Raw genomic sequence first — 8,023 nt, 5'->3', positions numbered from 1 at the left:
GAGGGGGGATTTGGGGAGAGGGAGGAGGGGGGATTTGGGGAGAGAGAGAGGGGGGGGGGGGTGATGGGAGGGGAAAGCCAAGAACTAATTTTACCTCAATACCACCCAACAGGCAGAATTAATATAGGGGAAGAGCTAAGATTTTCAAAAGTTGATTGGGGGGGGGGGGCAAAGAGACAGGAATTTACAGAGTTAAAAATCACAACGCCAGCTTTCAGAGTGCTGCTCCTTCAGAGTGCTGGTCGTGCAGTCTGCTCCACTCATACTCCACAACCACCTGATGAAGGAGCGGCGCTCCGAAAGCTAGTGCTTCCAATTAAACCTGTTGGACTATAACCTGGTGTCGAGAGATTTTTAAACTTTGTCCACCCCAGTCCAAAACCGGCATCTCCAAATCAGGAATTTACAGCACATTGTGCTCCACAACTCTCAGCTCTGGGCCACACCAGCCTACAAAACTCTAAAGACACTACAAGCAAACATAAGTTAAAGACACTTACAACTGCATACTGGCTTCCAGAATAGGCTGCTCTGTGAGGTCCAATCTTTTGACTGGGATACCTCTCGACACTCTCAGTTTCTTCCAGCCAAGCTACTTTCTGAGGCTTCTGAGTGAACAGAAGCCAGGAGAGTTTGAAATAGTGGTTGTACATCTTCACCGGATACATGCTCAGATGTTTTCCCCCGAGCTTTGATGCGTGTGCGTGTGGGCAGACTTTGTGCATGACAACTCAGTGAAGCTGCAGCCACTGCCTTATCAAGTGCTAATGGCCCCATTGTACATTGCAGAGACAAGCACCCCTCCCCAGTGATCACTAACACTAACCTGTCCAATCAAAGGCTGATCCTCACCTCCACAGCCGGTGGAATGATTGAAACAGAACAAAGCCAAGTTATCTTCACATTCCACACTGGTAGCTGGAGGAAGCACACTGGAATGTTTTCTTGTTTATAAATAAAGTGTATCCGCTCAAAGACCCCTTGCCCCTTATCAAAACCGATCACAGTCCATGTCAGCACAGGACAGTAATCAGCCATTGTTTACAGATAGGCTAACAGCACATGCCTCACATCACGTGAGTAAGGTGATTCTCTGCCACAGAAAGCAACTGAGGACAAAGTTAAAAATCACACAACACCAGGTTACAGTCCGACAGGTTTAATTGGAAGCACTAGCTTTTGGAGCGTTGCTCCTTCATCAGGTGGTTGTGGAGTATAAGTGGAGCATACTGCACAACCACCTGATGAAGGAGCAGCACTCTGAAAGCTAGTGCTTCCAATTAAACCTGTCGGACTATAACCTGGTATTGTGTGATTTTTAACTTTGTCCACCCCAGTCCAATACCACCACCTCCAAATCATAACTGAGGACAAAATATTGAACATTGTCAAAAAGGAGATAGATGGATTTATTAGGGCTAAGGGAATCAAAAGGTATAAGGAATGAAGTGGCAACACAGGACTGAGTTTGATCAGCCCCGAGCATGTTAAACGACGGTACAGGCTGGAATGAGCTAAATGCTGCCATTACTGTGGTGTGGTATCAAGGAGCACTGCACAGTCAGACCTGAGGGATGTTAAACAGAGATCCTCTCGGGTGGCAGGCTTGGTGTGCCCGGGCAGAGCTCTGATGGTCAGTAGGATTGCTGAAGCAGCCAGGGGCCAGAGTGGGATTCTGGCTGTCTGTGACGAGGCAGCGGGTGAGCCAGGAGGCTCCACGGAGGTACAGGAATCGAGGGATTGACCCCACATTGGGAAAGCCCAGCTTGGTGCAACTGCAGGCCCATGGCTAAAGGGGGACTGTCACTCGAATGTTTTAACTTTACTTCGCATTTATTACTTCATACTGAGAGGAACTGATGTGTTGAACTTTTAACGTTATTTTTCTACTTTTTAAACCAAAGATTTTGTACCTAAGGTGGCACAGTGAATGACGACATTGTAAAATATTTACTGTACTCCTGTATCCCTGTACAGGAGTACACATGGCAATCAAACCTAATTCTAAAAAATATTTCAAGGTCACGATTTTAAAGAGGAGGATTACAATCGGCAGCAGGAGTAAGAGTGCAATCCACGTGCTGGGAAACAATCTTTTCAGAACACCACGGAAACAACCCCATGATTTCACACTGCTCTTTTCCAGATCTGCTGTGTGGTCAGCCGCCTTGTTCATTGACTGCACCTGGAAGTACTTTTGCTAAAAAGGTCATCAAGCAGAGACGCTAACACATCTCTTTTCACACAAGCTGCCAGACTGATTACTTCCAGCACGTTTTGCTTTTAGTCCAAGTTTCCAGCGTTCACAGCACATGGCTTTCATCTGAGAAGTACGGCATTCACCCCTTTTACCCCCCTTACCAACTTCAGAAAAAAAACTGGAAATGATATCACCCAGCACAACAGACGAATCCACACAAATAGCAAGGGGGACATTTCACCAGCGCCTCACCGGAGGCTCACTGAAGATGTTACCTAGCATGGCGAAGAAACATCTGAAAACGAACCTTCCAGCTCAGCAAGCAAACTTACAACCTGATCCACAAACCTTCTCCCAAATTGCTTACACTAATCAATTTTGTTACCAGACACGCTCACGCTAGTCTCCCTCAACCCATCGATCCTGTGCCGTTCAACCCATCGATCCTGTGCCAGCCATTTGTTCATGCTGTGCCTATAGCTCCACTGTATCTGCTTCATCCAGTAACCCCTCTCTCCAAAAAAAAATCAAAGGTGGTGAAAATTTTGGTGTGTGAATGGCAGAGTAGGTTCAAGGGGCTGAATGGCCTCCTAGTTTTAACTCCCACAGTTTTGCACAGAACGAGGGGCAGCAGCATAAATCCTAGACACCAGAACAACACAGAATCCCAATTTCAACAAATACTGAAAGAGCTGCAGATGCTGTAAATCAGAAACAAAAACAGAAGTTGTTGGAAAAGCTCAGCAGGTCTCGCAGCATCTGAGGAGAGAAATCGAGCAAAGCTTTCAGGTCCAGTGACCCTTCCGGAACATTAACTCTGATTTCTCTTCACAGGTGCTGCCTGCCCTGCTGAGCCATTCCAACAATTTCTGATTTTGTTCCCAATTTCAACAGCTCACCTGAATCGGCTAACTTGAATTATCACTGGCCCTGGCACTGTGCAAAGCCCTGCCATAGGGGAAAAGGTGTCACAAACTGTCCCTGAAAAATCCAAAATAAAGTGAGAGCGAGGCAAGGAAGTTCTACAATTGTTACAGTATGGCTCCAAGAGCGTGAATTGGCTGTTCTTTTTAAATGTTTTCATTCACAAATTTTCACCAACAGTTGAACAAACTCATTCCTTGCACAGACCCCCAGAAGCGACAGAAAGGGACACATCCCCAGAGCCACAATCACACCATTATCCCTTCACAATAGAACTGGAACTGAGACATTCGCTAAGCAGACCTCTGCCCAGTTTAATCTCACTCACTTTCAGGCTCTAAAGAAAAGGCCAATTTGTCGGACAAATGGTTAAACTTCAACCTGGACCAATACAGGTCTTGCTAACCATTCACAGGCTCTGCTGAACATTTGTTTACCTGAGAGATAGAACAATTCCAGCAACATGGATAAGCCACAAATTGAACTTCTTCCCAATGCCTCAGTGAGCTCAGCCATGTATGGGTACAAGTTCTCAATCATTTCTCCCGATTTACTCTCACCATTTTGAAAATATCCCTCAGCTGCCTTCTCTTGTCCGAGAACAGTCTCAGCTTCTCCAATCTATGTCCATGACTGAGATTTCTCACAAACCTATTCTGCACTCTCCCCCATGCCTTCACATACTTCCTCTATAATGTGGTGCCAAGACCCGAGCATAACCCTCAGAGAGGGGAATCAGACTCTTTCAACAGCTCACAAGAAACACAAAAGACTGAACCGCTCAATTTTGTTCTGCTTTTTAAACAATCACAGAAAACGTTTAAGAACGGACTTGGAATGGGTTTAACCCATATGTCTCCTGGATAAATGTACTGGTCTTCCTCGTCCCTACAATGCTTTGAGATCACTGCACTTTTCCACAGAATCTCAACTGTTACAGCATAGAATGAACTAGGCGTAAGTGAGGACGGCAGATGCTGGGGAGATCAGAGTCAAGGTTAGAGTGGTGCTGAAAAAGCACAGGTCAGGCAGCATCCGAGGAGCAGGCAGTCTGACCTGTGCTTTTCCAGCACCACTCTAATCTTGACAGCATAGAGTGAGGCCATTCAGTTGACGGTGCCTTTAATGGTTCCATTCCCAAGTGTCAATCATCCACTTTTTTCCTCATATTCCTGAACATTTCTATCCAAATAATCATCCAATGTCATCCCTCAATGCCTGCACCACATTTCCAGGAAAAGCATTCCAAACCCTAACTGCTTGCTCACTGAAACTGTTTTTCTCAAATCACCCTTGCTTCATTGCATCACTTCCATCTGATCCCCTCTCTTTATTCTTCCTTTTAAAAGTGGGAACTGCTTGTCCCTGTCTAGTCATTCCTGAAGAAGGGCTCAAGCCCGAAAGGTCGATTCTCCTGTTCCCTGGATGCTGCCTGACCTGCTGCGCTTTTCCAGCAACACATTTCAGCTCTGATCTCCAGCTTCTGCAGTCCTCACTTTCTCCTGTCTAGTCTATCCAGCTGCTGCTCATGACATTGAAAACCTCTATCCAATCAAACCCCTCGCCTTGTCTCCAAGGAGGACAACCCTAACGTCTTCAATCTACCCTCATCACTGAGGTTCCAATTCCAGCCTCTTGCACATCCAGTTACCACCATGGGGTTCAAGGTTTGTAATCCCACACTCCCCCCTTTCAAGAGGCTTCTCAAAACCAATCCCTTGGACCAAACATCTGGTCACCTGATCTATTGTGTGCTAAAATTTAATTTAGTAACCACTCATGTGAACACTCTGCACTGACGTGCAGGAGGGGTGCTATATAAATGCAACTTTAGTTGCAAGAACTCCCATATGTGTGGTACCAGAGGTGTGCCATCATCTCACACATTCTACAATTAATGCTTCCTGCGGAGGTGGCAGGGGAGATGATTATCTAAATCAAATGAATTCAGGTTTTGGATAGTAAAGATGACAAGCAGCTGAGAAACAGCACATGCTAGCTCGAGGTTATACCCTTGGGACTGTGGTATTTATTGTGCCCCCAATCTCAGTTTCACACACAGTCTAATTCCTCTAAATCTACATTTGTGCCTGGCACCCACTTTCCTGCTGCACCCTGGTACTTCCTCATTGAAGTGGGTCAATTTCACAAACATCTGCAGCATTGCATTCACAAGGCCTGAAAAGGCAAGAGTTTTAGAAATTCTGTCATGAGAAAATGGGTGTCAATGGCAAGGCCAGCATCTGTCACCTGTTCCTAACTGCCCATGAACTGAGTGGGCTATTTCTGAGGGCTGTTAAAAGTCATCCACACATTGCTGTAGGTCTGGAGTCACACATTGATACCATGGGGTTGGGGGGTCCCAAGGCGGAAGGTGAAGTGTTCTTCCTCCAGGCAGTGGGTGGTTAAGGAGTGGCGATGGAGACGGCCCAGGACTTGCATGTCCTTGGCGGAGTGGGAGTTGAAGTGTTCGGCCACGGGGCGGTGGGGTTGGTTGGTGCGAGTGTCTCAGGTGTTCTCGGAAACGTTCTGCAAGTAGGCGTCCTGTCTCCGCGATGTAGAGGAGACCGCATCTGGCGTGATGGATGCAGTAAATGACGTGTGTGGAAGTGCAGATAAAACTCTGATGGATGTGGCAGGCTCCTTTGCAGCCTGAGGGGGGCGGAGAGGGGGGAGGTTTTGCAATTCCTCCGGTGGCAGGGGAAGGTGGGTTGATGTGGGGCGTGGACCTGACGAGAGTCACGGAGGGAATGGTCTTTATGGAAAGTGGATAGGGGAGGGGAGGAAAATATTCCTTTGGTGGTGGGAACCCACAAACAGACCCCAACACCAGAGGTATATTTCCCTCCCCACCCCTATCCACTTTCCGTAAAGACCATTCCCTCCACGACTCTCTTACCAGGTCCACGCCGCCCCCCCCCCATGAACCCACTCTCCTCTCCACATCCATCCAAGGCGTCAAAGAGCCTTCCTCATCCTCCAGAGTTTTATCTGCATTTCCACGCATTATTTACTGTATCCATTGCTCCCGATGCGGTCTCCTCTACATCACGGAGACAGGACGCCTACTCGCAGAACACTTCAGGGAACATCTCCAGGACAACCGCAACAACCAACCCCACTGCCCTGTGGCTGAACATTTCAACTCCCCCTCTCACTCCACCAAGAACATGCGGGTCCTGGGCCTCCTCCATTGCCACACCCTAACTACCCAACACCTTGAGGAAGAATGCCTCATATTCCACCTTGGGATCCTCCAATCCACAGCATCAATGTGAACTTCACCAGTTTCCTCATTCCCCCCTCCTCGCCGTTCCAACTTGGCACTGCCTTCATGACCTGTCCATCTTCCTTCCCACCTATCCACTCCATCCTCCTCTCTGATCTATCACCATTACCCCCCACCTCCATCTACCTATTGCACTCACCTTCTCCCCAGCCCCACCCACCCTCTTATTTCTCCACCTCCTCAGCTCACAAGAGTCATTCCTGATGAAGAGCTCTTCCCTGAAACGTCGACTCTCCTGCTCCTCGGATGCTGCCTGACCGGTTTTGCTTTTCCAGCACCACACACTCGCCTCTGATCTCCAGCATCTGCAGTCCTCATTTTCTCCTAACACATTCAAAGGATTCAAACAAGAGCCTCTTTTTCTCAGTGCATTGCTTGAGTGCCAATAATACACAATAACATGTAGGAGAAAGTGAGGACTGCAGATGCTGGAGACCAGAGTTTAAAAATGTGGTGCTGGAAAAACACAGCAGGCCAGGCAGCATCCGAGGAGCAGGAGAGTCGACGTTTTGGGCATAAGCCTGAAGAACACTTTCCAGCAGCACATTTTTCAACACAATAACATGTAGCCAAATTTCATCCAAACTCCATCTATAAATTCGCTGATGACACAACCGTTGTAGGCCGGATATCAAACCATGATGAGGCAGATACAGGAAAGAGATAGAGCACTTGGTGATGGTTGCAAAGATAACAATCCCTTCCTCAACACTGGCAAAACTAAAGAGCTGATCATCGACAACAATGCCTCCTCTTCCTCAGGAGGGGGAAATTCAGCATGTCCATAAGGAACCTCGCCTACATTTACAAATGCACCATGGTAAGCATTCTATTTGGAGGCGCCATGGTTTGGTATAGCAACTGCTGTAACCCAGTACCAGAAGAAACTAAAGAAAGTTGAGAACACAGCCCAGACCATCACACAAGCCAACCTTCCATTTACTGACTCCATCTACATTTGGAGTTGCCATGGATAGGCAGCCAACATAGACCCCTCCCATCCCAATTATAATCTCTTCCAACCTCTTGTGTCAGGCAGAAGATACAAACGCTTAAACACATGTACCAACAGGTTCAAGAACAGCTTTTTCCCCACTGATCAGACTTCTGAATAGACCTCTCAAATTTCATGTCTAATGTTGATCTTGCTTTTCGTGCACCTTCTTTGCAGCTATAACTTTGTATTCCTCACTACTCATTCACACTATGGTCTGTGTTTTTGTATGTTATGATGTGCATGCAAAACAAAAATTTTCACTGTACTTAGGTAAGTGCAACAATAATAAATAGAATCAAATCAAATACACAATTATAAAATTATTACAGCACAGAAAGCTATTCAGCCAATCGTGCCTGTGCTGGCTTCAAGGCCAAGTTTCACTGCACATGGTTCCTATACAGATAGCGGCTTAATTCCTTCTATTCACTCGAGAGCTGAGAGTCTTGCTGAGAGGCCAGCATTATTGCCCGTCCCAATCACATAATTTTACAAACCTCAAGCTGGTCTTCTCTGCCTTCTGTTGTACAATCTATTCCCATTACTGCAATCCCTCTTCTACACCCTTTTTGATGCCTTCACATCCTTCCCACAACCAGGATTTTGATCAACC

General features: G+C 46.9%; 1 protein-coding gene across 3 annotated transcripts in view; it reads right to left on the bottom strand.

Moving 5' to 3' along the window:
- The window catches only part of LOC122551826 (serine/threonine kinase 11 interacting protein), a 120,410-nt gene extending 119,772 nt beyond the window's left edge, over positions 1–638 (bottom strand). For all 3 annotated transcript variants that reach the window (XM_043694317.1, XM_043694318.1, XM_043694319.1), the window contains exon 1: positions 501–638. The gene's annotated coding sequence lies outside the window, so the exon portion shown is untranslated. The remainder of the gene's footprint in view (positions 1–500) is intronic.
- Positions 639–8,023: the final 7,385 nt, after the last annotated feature.

Source organism: Chiloscyllium plagiosum, chromosome 7, assembly GCF_004010195.1.
Source record: "Chiloscyllium plagiosum isolate BGI_BamShark_2017 chromosome 7, ASM401019v2, whole genome shotgun sequence".
Lineage (NCBI taxonomy): Eukaryota > Metazoa > Chordata > Chondrichthyes > Orectolobiformes > Hemiscylliidae > Chiloscyllium > Chiloscyllium plagiosum.
This window is presented reverse-complemented; position numbering and strand designations above follow the sequence as displayed.